This window comes from Otolemur garnettii, unplaced genomic scaffold (assembly GCF_000181295.1).
Source record: "Otolemur garnettii isolate 467f Iridium unplaced genomic scaffold, OtoGar3 scaffold00084, whole genome shotgun sequence".
Lineage (NCBI taxonomy): Eukaryota > Metazoa > Chordata > Mammalia > Primates > Galagidae > Otolemur > Otolemur garnettii.
The window spans coordinates 7,040,635-7,058,943 of NW_003852479.1; the positions used below are offsets into that span (position 1 = coordinate 7,040,635).

The 18,309-nt window shown below is 42.0% G+C and overlaps 1 protein-coding gene and 2 non-coding genes across 4 annotated transcripts in view; 2 read left to right on the forward strand and 1 right to left on the reverse strand.

The window, feature by feature from the left end:
• Positions 1–18,309, reverse strand: part of MECOM (MDS1 and EVI1 complex locus) — a 567,302-nt gene that overhangs the window by 342,229 nt on the left and 206,764 nt on the right. The gene's annotated exons all lie outside the window — the stretch shown is intronic.
• Positions 4,542–4,648, forward strand: LOC111726882. Its single transcript, XR_002774557.1, has one exon. It is a non-coding gene; the product is annotated as a U6 spliceosomal RNA (small nuclear RNA).
• Positions 14,540–14,665, forward strand: LOC111726880. Its single transcript, XR_002774555.1, has one exon. It is a non-coding gene; the product is annotated as a U6atac minor spliceosomal RNA (small nuclear RNA).

Here is an 18,309-nt window from a genome sequence, read left to right on the forward strand (position 1 = left end):
CTCAACCTGAAAAGTGTTTTTCACCTTTCGAAATCCATCTGATTTGAAGTCAATGAATAGTTTTCTGCACTAATAGCATGAAACATATGAGAAGCAGTTTATAGCAGTCACAAATTTAGTCATTACTGAAGTAAAAGGGTTAGAAGAGTAATTACAGTTAATACGAGATTAATTGAGCTGCACGTGGAACAAAGATTATGCGACAGTCTTGAGAATCCTTCTTCCAAACTGAAATTGTGAAGTCCTGACTCAGGTAGCCATCTAGTTGGTTATGTAGGCTAGCGGAGAATGTAGAAGAGAGAGACCCGCATTTTATGAATGCTTATTATGTGCCAGATACTGCATGTATATAAATTAAATCTTCATGGCCCTATTAGGCAGAAATTAATCAGCCCCCAATGTACAGATGAGAGCATTGAAAACCACAGACCATGTATACAGAGCCTATATTTTTTCCCATTAGACCACATTTTTTCCAACAATAAGCAGCATATTCACCACTTACAAAAATTGACTCAAGACAGACAAAAGATCTAAATCTAAGACATGAAATAATAAAAATCCTAGAAGAAAACATGGAAAAATCTCTTGATGATGTCAGCCTGGAGAAATATTTTATGAAGAAGACTTCAGCGGCCATCGTAACAAGAAACAAATGGGACTTACGTTGAAAAGCTTCTACACAGCTAAGGACAAAACAATTAAAGCAAATAGACAGCCTTCAGAATGGGAAAAGATATTTGCATATTATGAATCTCACAAAGAGAATCTACAGAGAACTCAAATTAACCAACAAAAAAATATCAAACAATCCCATCTATCACTGGGCAAGAGACATGAACAGAACCTTCTCAGGAAGACAGATGAATGGCTAACAAACATATGAAAAAATGCTCATCATCCCTAATCATCAGAGAAATGCAAATCAAAACCACCCTGAGATATCAACTAACCCCAGTGAGAATGGCCCACATCACAAAGTCTCAAAGCTGCGGATGCTGGAGTGGATGTGGAGAGAAGGGAATACTTTTACACTGCTGCCGGTTCTAAAAATTAATATAACCTCTTTGGAAAGAGGTATAAACCTCTTTGGAGAATCCTCAAAGAACTCAAAATAGACCTTCCATTTGATTCTGCAATCTCACTACTAGACATTTACCCAGAAGAAAAAAAAATCATTTTATCATAAGGACATTTGCACTAGATTGTTTATTGAAGCTCAATTTATAATTGCCAAGATATAGAAACAACCTAAATGCCAATCAACTCAGCAATAGATTAACAAAGCATGGTGTATGTACACCATAGAATACTGTTTAGCCATAAAAGGATGGAGACTTTGCATCTTTTGTATTAACCTGGATGGAGTTGAAGCACATTTTTCTTAGTACAGTATCACAAGAATGGAAAAGCAAGAGTCCAATGTGCTCAATTCTAACACAACGCCAGAAGACTATCTAATACATGCCCACATAAGAGAAAAACTCAATTCACTTCAAGCTGGGAGGAGAAGGTCTGAGAGAGGGGGAGACGGGGTGGGGACTGGAGAGCTCCCATCTGAGGGGCACAGTGTAAGGGTGTATGCCACACCTCTTCAGTGTAGGACACAACTACGAGAGGGACTCTACCTAACAAATGCAAACATAACCTAGGGTCTGCACCCTCACATTAACCTGAAAAAAAAATAATAATAACAAGCAAGTACACACAGCAGCTCTCAGGGGTGAACTCTTTTTTTGAGCCTCTTCTAACTTTATGATTTGTTATTAGTATTCACTTTTCCTCCGATGCCACAGACGTGCTGATACATAAACTTTTACACTTTTCTGCTTCTCTTTTTCAAAAAAATCACATTTAAATGTATCTATTGTCATGCAGAGTCACAGAGCACTGCTCCTCTCTGTTTTCTTTACCAGGTACAATTTTTAGCCCTTCCTGTAGTGTAACAGCCAGGATTCTGCAGGGGTGAAAGAACTGCACTTCCTGCAGGTTGGTCTGGGTACGTAACTATGTCAAAGAAAGAGACTCCACATCTACTCAGGATGGTATATATTTTCACACAGATTAATTCTTGGTCTAAATTTAAATAAAAAGAAATCTCTATTTCTTTTAGAAAAAAAGCTATTTGGAAAAAAGTTTGCTGTTCTTACTGACTATAAACAATCTTAGGGCTTTAGCTTGTCAATTTGGAAATTAAAGGAAGACACACTTGGTCCAACCAGAGGACTGTGTACGGCAGCCGTGGTTGAACTGATGGAAAGCTTGACTCAGGTGCAAATGAGGCCTTGTTCTAATTTACTTGCAGCAAGGTTTCATACAGGAGATGAAACAGCCATGTTAGAATTGAGTACAGTGGACTCTTGCTTTTCCATTCTTCTGATACTGTACTGTACTTTAACAAATATACTCTCATATTTGTTAAAGTAAAAAGCATCTCATCACAGAAAGGAGTCTGGGGATATTACCAGGCAGGGTATCCCGAAGGTGGCCCCCACAGCCGCCCTACATACGGAAAATGGGAAACTGTAGCTAAATGTACATTTATTTATAATATGTTCATTACAAAATTTTACAAAGAGGTGCCAACACATGGAGAATATTTCGTAAATATTTTGTGAAGTTTTGTAAGGACTAGGACAAAACTAAATCGCAGTTAAAATACGTTTGGCAACAATTTCCCATTTTCCCCATAGATGAGTGACCATTACAACAGCTTCACAGGGAGAAATGTATGTATTTAAAAGGTAACTGAAGAAAGAAATCAGTGAAGAGGTGGGTCAAACTGTTACAAGCTGACCTGTCTCCCCAGAATCCACTTGTTGACCCTCTGCACCTCAGAATGTGACGATACTTGGAGAGCGTCTTGGAGGTGGTTGCTCAGCTAAAATGAGGTCAGGGAGGTAAGCCCTGATCCCACATGCCGGGCATCCTTACACAAAGAGGGGACCGGAACAGTCAAAGCACAGGTGCGGAGGAAAGTCCATGGAGCACAGGCAGGAAGGCGCCTGTCAGCCAGGTACAGAAGCCACGGAGGAAACCAGCCCTGCTGAAATCTTAGTCAGAGCTCCAGAACCTAAGCTCCTCGGTCTGTGGCATTTTGTTAGGATGACCCTGGCAAAGAAATATGCGAATCTTATTAATAAAACTAATACACAGACCTTATTAACAAAAATAATACACAAATCTTATTAATAAATGTAATACTCAAATCTTATTAATAAAACTAAGATACAAATCTTACTAATAAAACTAATACACAAGTATTATTAATAAAACCAATATGCAGATACATTAATAAAGCCAATACACAAATCTTAGTACTAAAACTAACACACAAATTGGAGTGTATTAAATGAGGCGGAGATGAGCATGCAGGTGCAGTGGCCGTAGCTGTACTGTGCTTCAGTTCCACTTGCAAAATATTTTTTATCTCAATTTCTTACAAACAAAACTTTAAAGATGTTTATCTGCTTTTTTTCAGACCAAACTAAAACAATGAGAGATTTTGTGCATTGGAATCCAAGGCCAAAGCCTGGGGTGTGAGTTGTCACCTGTCCCCACCTAGAAGTCTGATGCTGAGCACCAAGACGGCCTGAAGAGAATGGAGAGAAGGGAACACAAACGGGGCCCCCCTCGAGACACTGTCGTCTGAAGAAGGGACCAAATGCTTGAATTCCATACAACAAAACCAAAAATAAAAGCATGCGGTATGAGGGAGGGGGCACAGAACTACGGGCTGATTATAATTAATTTCAGGTAAGGATATCTTCACAATCTTTAAAATGAAGACACCATCGTCGACTTTAAAGTCTTTTGCAAGGGGAATTCTATGACTCCGAGCATCTCTGCCAGAAATGACTTTGATAACAGTTAGAAAGAGAACCCCAAATATCAATCAGGTGGCCTGTGTATAAGCTTTCCCTGTTATTCCAGCTGTCAGAGCCCCAAACTGTGGGATAATTCAATCAAGTTTGCTATCAAGCCTTTGTGTGTGTCTGTCTTAGTGTCAAGGAGATTTACTTTTCAAAACTAAGATAATTTTGCAGCATAAATAATAGATGGCATCAACTCAGATGCAGTCTGGGCGGAGGCTGCAGCCTCAGATAAAGCTCCCTCAGGAAGAACATGTCCACCTACCCTGCCTTCACCACTCACGCCGAGGCCCAGGTGGGCCCTGACACACAACACGTGTTCAACATAGATTTGTTGTCTGAATGCTGCGTGGATGGATAAACAAGTTTTCTACCAGACAAAAATATGTAAAATTAATAAGGAGAAAACATCTTGAGAATGAAGCTCTGTAAATGTCCTAACCACAGGGGTTCAGCAGTCAGACGTAGCAGGAGGGTCAGTGGTGAGGCATTGGGAGACGTGACTCTGGACCTTCCACACACCACAGCGGCACAACTTGTGTCTCTAGTGCCTTCTAGACTAGTTATTGGCCAGTGAGGTCCGTGTGACCCACACTTCTCTACCCCAGCGCATTGCTGTGAAGCTTGAAGATACTGGGCATACACGTTCCTTAAAAACAAAGCAATCGAGTGCTCGCTTCAGCAGCACATATACTAAAATTGGAACAATACAGAGAAGATTAGCATGGCCCCTGCACAAGGATGACATGCAAATTCATGAAGTGTTCCATATTAAAAAAAAAAAAAAGCAATCAATGGCAAAAAAATGCACAATCAGGATTTCTCCACGCTATGGGAATCCCACTGTCTCTCTGGCAGCCCAACATTCAAAGATAAAGCTTGGCTTCTTGCACTTTGGAGATTTCAGAAGGGCACTTAAGTGTACAGAAAAAAAATAAACTTTGAAAAATGATGAAGAATGGCCTGAGTTCAGAGAAGTTAGAAGTAGAAAGGTAGAAACTTCATTGATGCCCACCCCAGTAAGCCCTACTTTAAACAGTAAGTTCAACCCATTCATGGAACCAGCTAAAGGTAATTTGTTTTTCAATAAATCCTCATTTCCAATATTCTGGATAGCCTCTGGCAGAAAATGTTACATAGCTTTAAAATGTAACCCTTCCTCACTTCAATCATTTTAAGACGTTGGCCTGTCCAAGCTACGTGAGTTGGGAGCTGCATCCTATGTTACATCAAAAAGGTGCCCACATCCCACATTTAATATAATCCAAACTCTACTCTGGGTGGCTAACATGGCACTCTGTGGATCAACGTTTATTAATTTTGATCTACCATTTTCATTCATATCTTGGAGCCAGTAATTTTTGTCACATATATTTTTTGTAGGCCCTGGAAGAAATAGTAGCTCTCCAGCTCTGGCTCCTTGGTGGTAACAAGGAGATATCATGGATATCACAGATAATATGGACCCGTCTCCCACAATTGTCCCGTTACTTTGTCTAATTGCCCTGGATTCTGCATCAGGAGAGAAAGGTCCTCCCTCACTGATTCCTCGTAATCTATACCCACAAATCTATTCTCCCAGCCTGCTGTGTTTGCCTAAGACTGGCCATTTGTTACCTGCTAGTTGCAATTGATTTCCTGTGCCTTTGCCTCCTGTAGCCACGAGTGCTAAGAACAGACTGTAGGATTTATATCAGCCATCTAGTACCAATCATTAGATAACAAGACCCTTTACTGAAAGCATTTAGAGTCAAACAATACTTTAAGTTTACCTTTGCTTTCATTTCCTTCTTTACTACACAAGTTCAAAGTGAGGCCAAAATGGTATCACAAGGCCTATTTAGACACCCAACCAAAGCACGCCCAGTCCTTCTGCATAAACGCCTCTGCCCCACGGGCATGTCAAGCATTTTCGGGTGCAACTCTCTCGTGACATTTTTGGTCTTGGTTTTCCTCTGTCTGTTTCAGGCCCTGTCTTTATATACAAAGGGAAATGAGTCAGATCAAGTCCAGCAAATGTCCTATAGAGACATGTCTAAGCCATCCTGTTTGCTAATTAAAAGATAAGATTTGTCCTCTGAAAAAGGCCAGCTTGGACCACACCAAAGAGCTTACAGCAGAGCCGGGCAAGCCCAAAGTCACCAGCCAGTGAGGGGACTCGAATGTGGGATTTCTTCAAGTGGAGGGTAGGAGGGGAGCACAGGGTCCTGACAGCCTTGGAAACCGGGAGCGTAGCAGAGAAGATGGAACAATTCTGCTGTCACTACGTGGCTGGGCTACCTGGCGGGAATGTCCTGATAATTGTTTCTGAAATTGGCATTCCCACAGCTGCCAGGAGAACATTATGAAAACCAGTGTCTTCCAGAATTACAAGGATTCATAAAAAGTCCACACAAAAGAAATCAAGGGCTCTCTATCTGTTGCCAATCGAATGGTAACACATGAAAATAAAAATTTAAAAAAAACATATCTCAAACTTGAAGTTAATGTCCCTAATTTGTAACTCCCAGATTCTCTGCTTTACTCACTTTATTATTAGACTCAAAATTGCACAAACTAATTTCAATTATTTGCCAAGGTAAACACAATTAGGTAGACTGGTCTGCCATAAAATCCTAAAACCAAATATATATGGTTCTGAGATTTTCAGATCATCCTATTTGGAGCTCCCTGTTCATCAGCACCGATCAGCGCTGACACACTGAAAGAGCTGCAGGGTGGCACACACCAGGCAGACGGGAGCCAGACAACAGAGACGGCGACAGCAGGGGGCTCCCAGGCCCACTCTTGGTGTCCAGGAGAAAGCCGCTAGTCGGCCACGGCTGACTGTCACCATGTAGAAAACTCTTCTGATGTAGCCAGACAATCTGATACCCCAGGGAAAGTCACAAATCTGGGTTTTAAGTGTGAGGCTTTCCAATTTTCTTTCCCCACACTGTGCTAGCCAAACCGTGTGTGTCTACAGGAGAATTTAGGTCAGGAACCTATAGTTTTGACACCCAGTGTGGATTCTTCTCCATTCCTCCATTTTGGCGTGAAGAAAAGAGACGATACCATAGTTCCTTTGCTTTCATTACTTTATTTAGCCTCAGCTGATCTCAAAACCTTTTTTAAGAATACTCAACCTAGCTGGGCACCTGTAACTGGGTGGTTAGAGCACCAGCCCTGTGCTCCAAGGGTGGCAGGTTTGAACCTGGCCCGGGGCCTGCTTAACAAAACAAAACAAATGAAAAAAAAAAAAAATAGAATACTCAACCACAAAGAGGTGTGGAGGGGAGAAAAGGTCTTTGAAATAGTAAAACAGATATCAAAGTCTCTCACACACACAGCCTTCATTAAAAATTACAGAAAAACTTTAAGATATGAAAGTTCATCATAAGGATAAATCATTTCAACCTTATAGATCATAAAACGTCCACTAGGTTAGATGTCTGTTTTGTCCATTTGCCTCACGATTGAACTTTAAAATGTGTGCACAGCAAGGTGACCTTATATCAAAGACTGCAAGCGACACTTAGAGATAGGCAGCACCTTTTTAAAGCAGCACACATTCTTATAAGAGCAGCTAAAAGGGGAAAGGGGAAAGGTTAAACTGGATTGTTCTATTCTGTGCCAAGACTCTGCTCCAGCTGCAACTAAATAGTGGTTCTCAGGCTTAATTAAATAAAACGCCGTGTAAATTCTAACTGTTTGCTGTGTGATTAGAACTTCTCTGGGCAGAAAGCGCATATTTGATTTCCTTGCTGTCTGCACTTGCCCGGACCCTTCACCAGCCAGGTATGTACTGAAGCTGTGTAAACGCAAGATTTTTCTTTTGGAATCAGGGTGAGATATAAAAGTTTATAGAAACAGTGAAACCCAACAGTGGAAAATTCATTTTATGTGAATGGAAAAAAAAACTCATCTATATATTACAGCCAATGCTGTCACAATGAAATTTCTTCAAATAGCATTGAGAACAGGCATTTTTAAGCTTTGTATAAGAACCAGGGGGGTCCGTGCTAAAAATGCAAAGAGTCAGGGCCTGTGCCAGAGGTTTACGTGACTGTGGGGTGAGACCGCGTAAGTGGCTGGAACACAGCAGGTCCAAGACCCACATCAGAGGAAGCAACAACCTAGAGAAAAATCCTACTTGAAAGTTGAACATAGGAAAGCTAATATCTAAATTCGTTTGGGGAAAAAAATGGGTTTATTCCTAATGACAGGGAGTAAGAGAAATAAATCTCTGAAATCATATCTATTCTCCATTGTCAAAACTCAACTAATGACTGAGTTTGCATTTCCTTTAATATTTGTGTACTTTAGTTATTTAATCACGTCTTTTCATAATTGAATAAATCAATAAATTTTAAAATTATAAAAATTAGATTCTGAGATATGTACAAAACATCCAGTCAAATATTCAATATTTTTATTTGAATGTTCTGCAGAAAATAAGCACTCTTTAGAAGCAAGCACTATAAATGCATGATTCAGTTAGGTTTTTTGTTTTAATTTGTCCTTGGCATTGATGAAGAACAAATTAGCTACTCTCCTTGGGTGCCTACCAGAAATAATAGTACCGAGTCAAGCTTTTTCCCCCCTCAGTAATATGTTCCTTTGTAGATAAGCACTGTGGAGAGGTAAAATAATGTCTTAAAAGTTTACTGTTTTCTTGTTCTAAGATGTAAATGATAGGGAGCACTGGGAGCTATTTCAGAAATATTTATTCCATGGAGACAATGGATTTTGGCCATTAGAAGAAAGACTCATGGACTATCGAAATGTAACAAAAGACAACAGATTTAGCACCATAGCAAGTTTCTCTGTGTCAAGAGCAGGCACAATTTCCCACCACACTGTGCGTTTGTCGTCTTACAAAACGAGCTTTAATGATGTGAGGCACGTTTTTAAGAGGGGAGATGTTTTTATTTTTAAAGACAGCAATAAATACAACAATGGAGTTAACAAACCTGTTCTTTTTGTTTTTCTTCTCAAAATTATTTGAGCCACTTATTAATCTCCAGTCTGTTTCATCAATCTTTTATGATGTGTTGCTAGGAGTTTTTCAAATTTAAACTTCATTACATCATTTTATAGTTATAAACCTGACCACTGTAATTCTTGGCCTTAACTAGGCTACGACCAGAGGAATGTTTTTAGACGAACACAGGACAGCAGCCTGTAGTTTAGCTAAGGTTAAAGCAAGTCCGATGCCAAAGTTCATGATTTCAAGAACCTGAAAAAATTAATTTAGGAACAAGACAGGTCTCTGTGACTATGTGAGCCTGTCCCTGTGTCATCCCTCATGGAAGTGTGGAGGTGTGAGGCAGGAAGGTCTTTTTCTGGCCTTTTCTGGTTATCTAAGTGCGATTAAGTAATTCTGAGGAGTAAGAAGTTATTTGTGTTTGGATCTCCTTTGCCAGCTTCCCTAACTAGCTCCTGGGTAGAATTCATTAATTTTTATTAACAGGAAAAACATTTGTTCCCGTGACAATATTTGCATTGCCTGAATGATTTTCACCTCTGCCACAAGGTGTACAATCGGCTCATACATCACCCGATTACGTGGAGAGCAGAAAGACCCTCAGTCATTAGTGAGTGAATTAAAGATGATCTTAAGAGCTATTAATCACAGTGACAAAAGCCTTAATGTTTCTGTGACCCCAGTGGAGCCTGGGGACTCAGAGGGAAGCAGAGGGAGAGAAAATGGAAACATATGTTTTCTCCAAAATAACCTACCTTCGGAGAACTGTCAAAGAGAGAGTCACATCAAACTAAGAAATTCTGCCAGCAACTGGCCTCTGGATTACGTGTCTACTTATCTTCCTGTGAGCCCGTGTTTCCTTTTAAAATATATATTTTCTCACTACAGATGATTACAGCCCAATCCATTGTCTTTTACACCTTTAATTTCCTAATGCAAACTTTATTCAGAAGGACTTGTGCTTTTGCTGAACTGCATTTCCTAAAAAAAATTCCATGTTAAGTGCATTCCTTCTGCTAACCACATAACTCAGGAAGAAAACAAGTGGACAATAGCAGTAAAGCCCCACTATAAACATTAATCCAAGCAGATACAATATTCCAATAATGGACTAAAACGGCAACATTACTAAGCCCGACGGTGGGTTACAACACTCAATCATCCTTCACTGTATCTGGCTGTATTTGTCTGGATGTTTACACGATTATAATGGCATCAACTGCACTGTTAATAACCTGGGCGCTTGCTGGAATTCCAATTATCTTTTGCAATATGTTGACATAAGGAACAGACTACAGCTGGCTATTCCTGAACGTGGTAAGAAGATCCATATCCCCTTATCTGTAGACACGTCTTTGTTTACAGAACGGAGGAAGAAATATTGCATCGGGCTCATATTTTGCAATTGGTTCTGCCTCTGTGATGAAAAAAGGAAATTCTGGCTAAGTGGATTTTCTAGATGTCAGTATCTTTGATGTGACTTAGATTAAGAAATGGTATTGCTGAAATTACAGTTTTCTCTTTTTACATTGAGACCATGTTGTCACACACACAAATTCTCTTTCAACCCCTTCTCAGTGACTACCATGAGTGAGGAATCGGGGCCCGACATGTGTCAGACTGACTAGGGCACATAAATAACATTAAAAACAAATATCACTGTGGATTAGAAATATGAAGAATTTTCAGAAATTCTTTATTCTCAGTTAACTTTTATGTTTTGACTAAAGAGCCCAAATCAATTCGACTGAAAATACTTGAATTTGAATTACATAAGAAAATTATTTTATTTTTCATTGGCAAGAATATTTTTAAAGATAATTTTCTTTCTGGAATCATAGAGAAGATAACAAAAAAATATATAGTTATTTCATTATAGTAAAAGTATTTTGGAATAATTTCGAAGTCCCATGAGTAACATAAAATCTCCTTAAGAACCAATTACAGTTTTACATTTCACTGTACCATTTACACAACTCTGTAAAGTAGATTTCATTATTTTCTCCATCTCCCAGATGAGGAAACCAAAGCTTATAATATTAAAGAAACAGTCCCAATGTCACAAACTTAATTAAGGCCTAGACAATGTCAGATCTTCTGGTTTCAGATCCAGTTCACTTGGTATTAAATTAAGCTATGTCTCAAAAACTCTCAAATTCAAGGTGAATACATTGGGTAACTAGACTCAATCTACTAAACTGGGCCTCTGACAAAGTCTAGTCTCTCTACAAAAAGCGATACTGTTCAAAGCACTAACTTCTTTGTGCCAACATTAGCAACAGAAAAAGAAAGGCCTAGGACACTCACATCACATCCACTGGTAGAATAGCACAGATTAGTCAGCAGAACACTCAGAGAGGCTCCCCTGTTGATAACCACAAGATTTAAATTATGATAAACAAAATCAAACTCCCTAGAATTTTATTCCTGGGGATGAAACCCTTCTCTATATACCTCCCTCCTGTCTGCCTGCAATGTCAAGCAAATAAGGATCAAGGTAATCTTAAGTTAAAGGAAAATGAAAAGTACAAGCTCACAGACAAATCCATCTGCATTCAGCATTTTTTCTTCTCCCCAGGCACCAAATGGGGATCTATCATAATCTCAGAGTAGGATTCAACACTCGTGAGATTACAACATTTTTACAAAAACAATCGAAAAACTTGTGAATGGTTAGATCAGACTTCCTAAAAATTTAGCAGAGCTTAATTGCAATGTCATGTATTGAGTAACAAGAAATGCATAATAATCTCATCCTCCTACAATGTATCAAGGGGTGTGATATTTACTCCATCACTCAAAGAAGTCACAGGACCCGGTGAGGCGTGTGCACTAGATGGCAGCCAGAAGCCCGAGAAGTGATAACTTTCTGGCAGGATCGAGCATTTACTATAAGCCATGCACTGGTTTAGACACTTTGCTCCTTTCATGCTGGCCCGTGAAGTAGACATCACCATCATCTCCACTTTACAGGTAAGGAGACTGAGGCAGTGACGTCCGGAAGTTTGTAGGTGATGAAAGAAACCATGATTCAAAGCTGATCGTCCAGCTCCAGAGCTCACACACTTAACCCCGCACCCCCTTCTCCATCTGTACTCTAGCCAGTAACAACTGCCCAATTATTAACAGTTAGAATAGTTTTGGGTCTTTCTTAAAGATAATTTATCCAATCCTAAATCACAACCATTCAAGTACCTGAGTCAAAAATTGACATTCAAACCCTTTTAATTGCCTTAGCAGCCTTGAGATAAGGCTGTGGGGGCAGGTAGTTCATTTCAAAGGCAGCCCCAGGAAATATGGGTCCTTCCCCTCAGCTAGAGAGAAAGATGGAGAAGTTCCAGAGTCACCAAAAGGCACGCTGTCAGCAGGGTTAGCACTGGGAGCTCCAAGAAACAGCGTCCATCAGCTCAGCCAGGGTGAGGGTCCGGGGGCTTCATCCACCAATTCCTATTAGTCTTTTGCTGAGAGTCACTCCCAGAATGTCATCCCCCACACTCCTGACCTGCCCCACGCTCACACATGGCTCAAGCACAGCATCTGGGCATCGTGCTGGCCTGGCAGGTGCGGAGATGCAAGGGGACCAGGACAGGGGACCGACCCTCCATGGTGCTGGCCACAACTAGCACAGGAAGAACATTTCAGGTACTCTTGCTCCAATATGCAGAGTTTAATCTAGTAATTTAAAGACACATGGGCTTGGCAAGTGAGATAAATGTTTTAATTACCCCTCTGTCCATAACATTCACTAATTCATTTTTTTCAACCAAAACATACTACAATTGTGAATCTGTGTTAAGTACCAAGAGAAGAACTTAAAACATAAATTTAAAACAATCTCAAACAAGACCTATAAATTGCCAGCCATAAAAACCAAGACTGACATTCTGTTCATTTAAAGGTAGCATAAGGAAAGAAAGAAGCTGTGGACTAGGAAAAAAAAATTAGAAAAATATATAATTAACCAAGGATTAGTATCCAGAAGAGTAAAAGAATTTCTAAAGTAAATAAGACTAAACAAAAACTCTACTTAAAGATAGGCCATAGATAGTAACAGGATTTCACTAAGTAGGAAGCACAAAAGAAACTGAATCCCTTTAGCTATGAAGAAGACATAATTTAAATCTATACTGAGATGGCATTTTACACCTCTTACATTGCCAAATAGAATACCACCAAGCGATACAAATGCATAAAAAATGCAGACGCTGCTGCATGCTGCTGGTGCATGTGACCCGGCAGGAATTACTTGAAGACCACGTTGCTGTCCTATCTTCAGCTTTATTCACGACACAGCCGTCCCACTCCTAAGCAGACTCTTTAGAGAAACTCTTGTATGTACACGCTGGAGGACATGTTTGAGACTGTTGTCACCTACACTGCTGCTATGAAAAAAACTGCAAACCCGAAGGCCCATCCACAAGAAAATAAACAAACTGCGGTACAGTCACAGAATGAAATATTATACCACATTGAAAACAAACATGAACTAGTCTTAGAAACAAAATCCTGCATGAAAACAAGCAGGACCCGGAAGATTTTTTAAACTCAAAAAATGAGCCTCAATAATGCCTTGCTTAGTAATAGACATATAAGCAGTAAAACCTTTTTAAAGCAGAGGAATGATAAAATGAAAGTTTGAAGGAGGGTCGACCCCTGGTGAGAGGTCGGGAAACGAGATGGGCAAATGCACACGGGGAGATGGGGTGATTCAGTGGAGTCCGCTTTATAAGTTGGGGTGAGTTCCTGGGTGCGCCTCTCACTTTTATACATATCATTTGTTCACATGGACACGCACACCAGGAGATGCAATAATTCAGCGGGGTGCCCCTTCTTAGGTCGTGCGTTCACAGGTGTTCATCTTATTTTTACACTCCATTATCTGAGCATATGTTACAAATACTCTTTCTGATGTCTCAAGTATTGTGCAACACAGGGATAATAACTAAGAAAGTGGCTCTCAGCCTTATGCAGCTCACAGTCCCCCACTGCGGAGCCTCCCTGCTAAAGTGCTACCTCCTTTCATAGGCAGTGAATCACGACAGGGAGAGAGGGAGTGTGGGGCCTGCCCAGGCTGGGGACAAGGAATATCTCAGGGAGAAGTCTTGAAAGATGAGTATGCAAGTGCCCATCAACTCATGCATGGATTGACAAGCTGCAGTACATGTATACCATGGAACACTATTCAGCCATTAAAAAACACAGAGATTTGGCTCAGTGCTAACCACATACACCAAGGTTGGCAGGTTCAAACCCAGCCCAGGACGGCTAAACAACAATGACGACTGCAACAAAAAATTGGTCTGGATTTGCTCCAACGCTCCCCAGCACCTAGTCCAGCACCCCAGAACCTTGCACAGAAATTTCATCTCAAGGATTATGGCCAATGCATTCACATTTCCACGCTTAGGACAAAGAGTTTCCAACAAATGAAATTATACAACAACACTAACATCTATCACTATGTGTTTAGGGTAAATAAAATATTTTAGTTTACCCCTGTTTTTAAAAACTCTGAACCAGCACAAGCCCATTATCACATTCACTGATTCTACCAACAAGGATATTTCTATCTTACCCACCCAAGAATTCTGCCTCTGTCAAAAAATAGAAGGACCTTATATACCCTAGACAAAGCTAAGATATCTTATTATGCAGATAACACCATGGTCTTGTGTGTATTTCCATTTAAAAATACTTTTACATGTCGTATGAAAGGAGAGAAGGTGAGCACTCCCCTTGACAAGGATGGAAGAGGCCCTGGGGCCTGACAACATGCACAGGGTTAAGGCACTGGCACCTACTTGGTGGCCTCTGACCATCGTTTTTGCTGTGGTATACGTGTACCATGGAATACTATTCAGCCATTAAAAAAGATGGAGACTTTAAACCTTTTATATTAACCTGGATGGAGCTGAAACACATTCTTCTTAGTAAAGTATCACAAGACTGGAGAAACAAGAATCCAACGTGCTCAATTCTAATATGAAGCCAGCAGACTCTCTAATACCTGCCCACACAAGAGAAAAACTCAAATCAATTCAAAGTGGGAGGTGGGGGAATGAGAGAGTGGGGAGAGGGGAGGTATGGGGTGGGTGTTCACGGTGTGTGGCACACCTCTTTGGGGCAGGACACAATTGTAAGAAGGATTTTACTAACAGATGCAAACTGTGTAACCTAATTCTTTGTACCCTCAATAAACCTGAAACAATTAAAGAAAAAAATATATATATATCAATAAAAAATAAATAATACTTTTACCTAAATTGTTATAAAGAATTTGTCTGAAATTATATCAAATATAATAAGGTTTTGGCAGATGGGGACATTAGGAATAAAACATGATTTTAAGATTTTTCAGCTGTTACACCTCTCAAAAGTAACTTCCATATGTCCTTAAATTTTGAATCAGAGAACTTCTGTTTTTGTTTCGTAGTAAGTACAAAGGATAAAAAGGCAGCTGGTAACAAGATATGAAAATCCACAGTGAGTGGGCAGTGGGCACCCCAGCTGGGGGTTACTAACTGGAAGGCCTTAGCAGGAAAGGAAGCTTCAGCTGCCTCCTGCTGAGGAATCCTATCATGGAGGTCATAGCAACAGTGACCACTGACATTCAGCGAAATAAGGAAGAAATCAAAGCATTAAACAGTCAAACTACAAGAGTTTTCTAAAAGTGAGGCTATTGTAGATGCAGGTACCACACCGGTGTGGGGGGGGTCTGTCTTCCATTCACAGACTCGGGGTGCCCCACAATCTCAGAAAAGCCAAAAAACCATCATCACGAAGGTCTTCACGTTTTTCCCACTGATGCTTTTTGACCCTCCATGTGGAATTGGTGGAGTGCAGAAGTGTCCCTATGGCCCTGGGGTATGACTTGGTGTGGCAGCTACTGAGTGGAGGTCTGGACTTGCTCCAACACTCCCCAGCACCTAGTGCAGTGCCTGGCATTCAGTGGGCACTCAGCAGCCACCTGCTGAATTTAAATAAGTCCTTCCTCCTAGTGTCACAGACACTGTTCACAGTGACTGGGTGAAGCTCAGACTTTCTGTTCATAATACTTGAAAGTGAAAGCGCTATGTCAGCAGAAATGGACTTTCTCTCCTAATCTGCTCTGAGATGTCTTGATGTCTTGTGGAAAAGAACAAATTGCAAATGGAAATTCCACTAGGATCTCGTGCTGGGGAGCAGGCACCTGCGGGCCCATCCAGGATTCCCATCCAGGCCCCGCTCACTCAGCTAACCAGGACAGAGGGTGCCAAAAAAATGCAAGCCCATTTTAAGAAAGGGAAAAACTGTATTAAAATGCTAATACTCAACACTCAACATATACCAATAAGAAAAGGTGGATAGGAATAATGTCTGAGCACCTCTTGTAATTGCAGAGGTCAAACATGACCTGAGCACTGGAATTTTAATAGTTTTTCCTTTCATTTTTAGGCGCCCTCTGCATTTACTGAGTACCTGCTGTGATGTGCGAAGCCCTGCACTAGTTTCTGTGGGAGGAAAGCTCCTCCCACCAGGCAGGGGAGGGTCCTCACTTTCGAGACCACAGGACAGGGGAGGGTCCCCACTCTCAGGACCACAGGGCCGGGGAGGGTCCCCACTTTTGGGACCCAGGGGCAGGGGAGGGTCTCCACTTTCCGGACGCAGGGGTAGGGGAGGATCCCCACTCTTGGGACCACAGGGCAGGGGAGGGTCCCCACTCTCAGGACCACAGGGCAGGGGAGGGTCCCCACTTTCCGGACCCAGGGGCAGGGCCGGGGCCCCCCCGCACGCCTGCTCAGCTGCCTTCGCCTCTCTCTTGCAGTCCGTGAGCCCTTTCTGTTCGCAAATCGCACGAAATACAGAATTTTTCATCACCTCCACTTTTCAGCCCCAAACTCACGCTCCCCAGTCCTCACACTGCTCCTCGAAGTCGGCCGTCGGCTGTGACGGTGGAACGTGGTGACCTGGCTGGATCCTCGGAGCCCAGAGCTGATTTCCATCCTGTCCCCCTCACTCTGGAGCCCTACGAGGACCCGCATTGGTACCTCAGGGGAGATGCCGCAGACCCCACTCCCCGCACCCCACTCGGCTCAGGTGCGGCCACACCCCGGACCTGGTCCCGGGATGAGCCCCGCGCCCCCCAGTTCCCGCTGAGTCGCTGAGTGGGGGTGGGAGGCTGCTGTGCAGCTGTAGCCTGCGCGGGCTCTGTCAGCGGACAAGGACAGCAAGGCCAGGGGAGCTGCCCACGGTCACACACTGGCCCAGACCCAGGACCAAAGCCCACGTCCAGCTGGTGCACCATGCTGGGGGCGCTCCGGGCACACCTGCTATGCTTCACTAAGACCAGAAAGAATTAAAAGGCATTCCCGATAGAGGTTTTTCCCCCCAGTATGATTTTCTCAGTAAATACTTAACTAAGAATTTTTTAATGCTATGAAAGAAATCCTCATTTTAAAATATTGAAATCTAATTCTCTCGTTTTACTTAGAATCTAGAAGATTCTAGGTTAAAGGCATCCTCGCCCCCTGAGCCACCCTCGCAGAGGCGTCTGCCAGCCCCAGGTGGGGCATTAAGCCTTGTTGGTGCCCTCCCGGCCCAGACGCCGGAGTTTGCGTCCCCTCCACTTCTCCTGCAGTGCCCTCCTGTGAGACTCACTCTCTCATGACGTTCCCCGTCAAATCAGGGATTTCATGAATTTTACGTGACTGGAGGAGGGGCAGCTGAATAGCACGGGAGGGTACAGACTGGGGTTAAGGTCACAAGGAGTGTGTGTGTGTGCTATGCCGTCCACTGAGAACTTCTCTAACTTTGGTCGGGAGATATTTTTTTTAAAAGGGGAAAGAATAATATTTTTCTCATTAATCCCATTTTTTATAAAGCACCCTTAGAGTGCCCTGCTGTGTTCCAGGCACTATGTTAATTTCTGGAAATAAAAAAAAAAGAAAAAGAAAAAAAATTGCTGTGTCAAAGTCCTCCAGGAACTCACACTTAGAAACAGAGGACACCCAGGAGGTCACAGAACAAGGTGGTGAGTGGGCTGTCACACTGAAGTGCCCAGGGGCAGCGGGAGGAAGGCCCAGCTCAACCTGGGAAGCCCCGAGGGTACACAGCTGAGTGGAAACTTAAATGCACCTTGAATGAAGCCCTGGCCATTCCAAGACAGCTGAGTGGAAGGAAGAAAACAAAGAGAAACGTGTGTGACTCTCCCCCGGGACAGTGGTGAGGAGCTGGGTGTCGCTGGAGCACAGAGGGTTGAGATGTGAGGACGAAATGGGCTATTTGAAGTATTTATGGAAACCCTGTTTGAGATGCTAAACCAGGAGTTATGGCCTGATCAAATCTGGAGTCTGAAAAATAACGAAAAGTTTCTGTGGATGAGAACAGAAGGGAGAAACCAGAAGTTATCACAGTGTGAGGGTGGCCGGTGCCAATGGGGTCCTCAGCTCACCACGAGAACCTCCCCAACAGCAGACACTCCATGAATGTTCC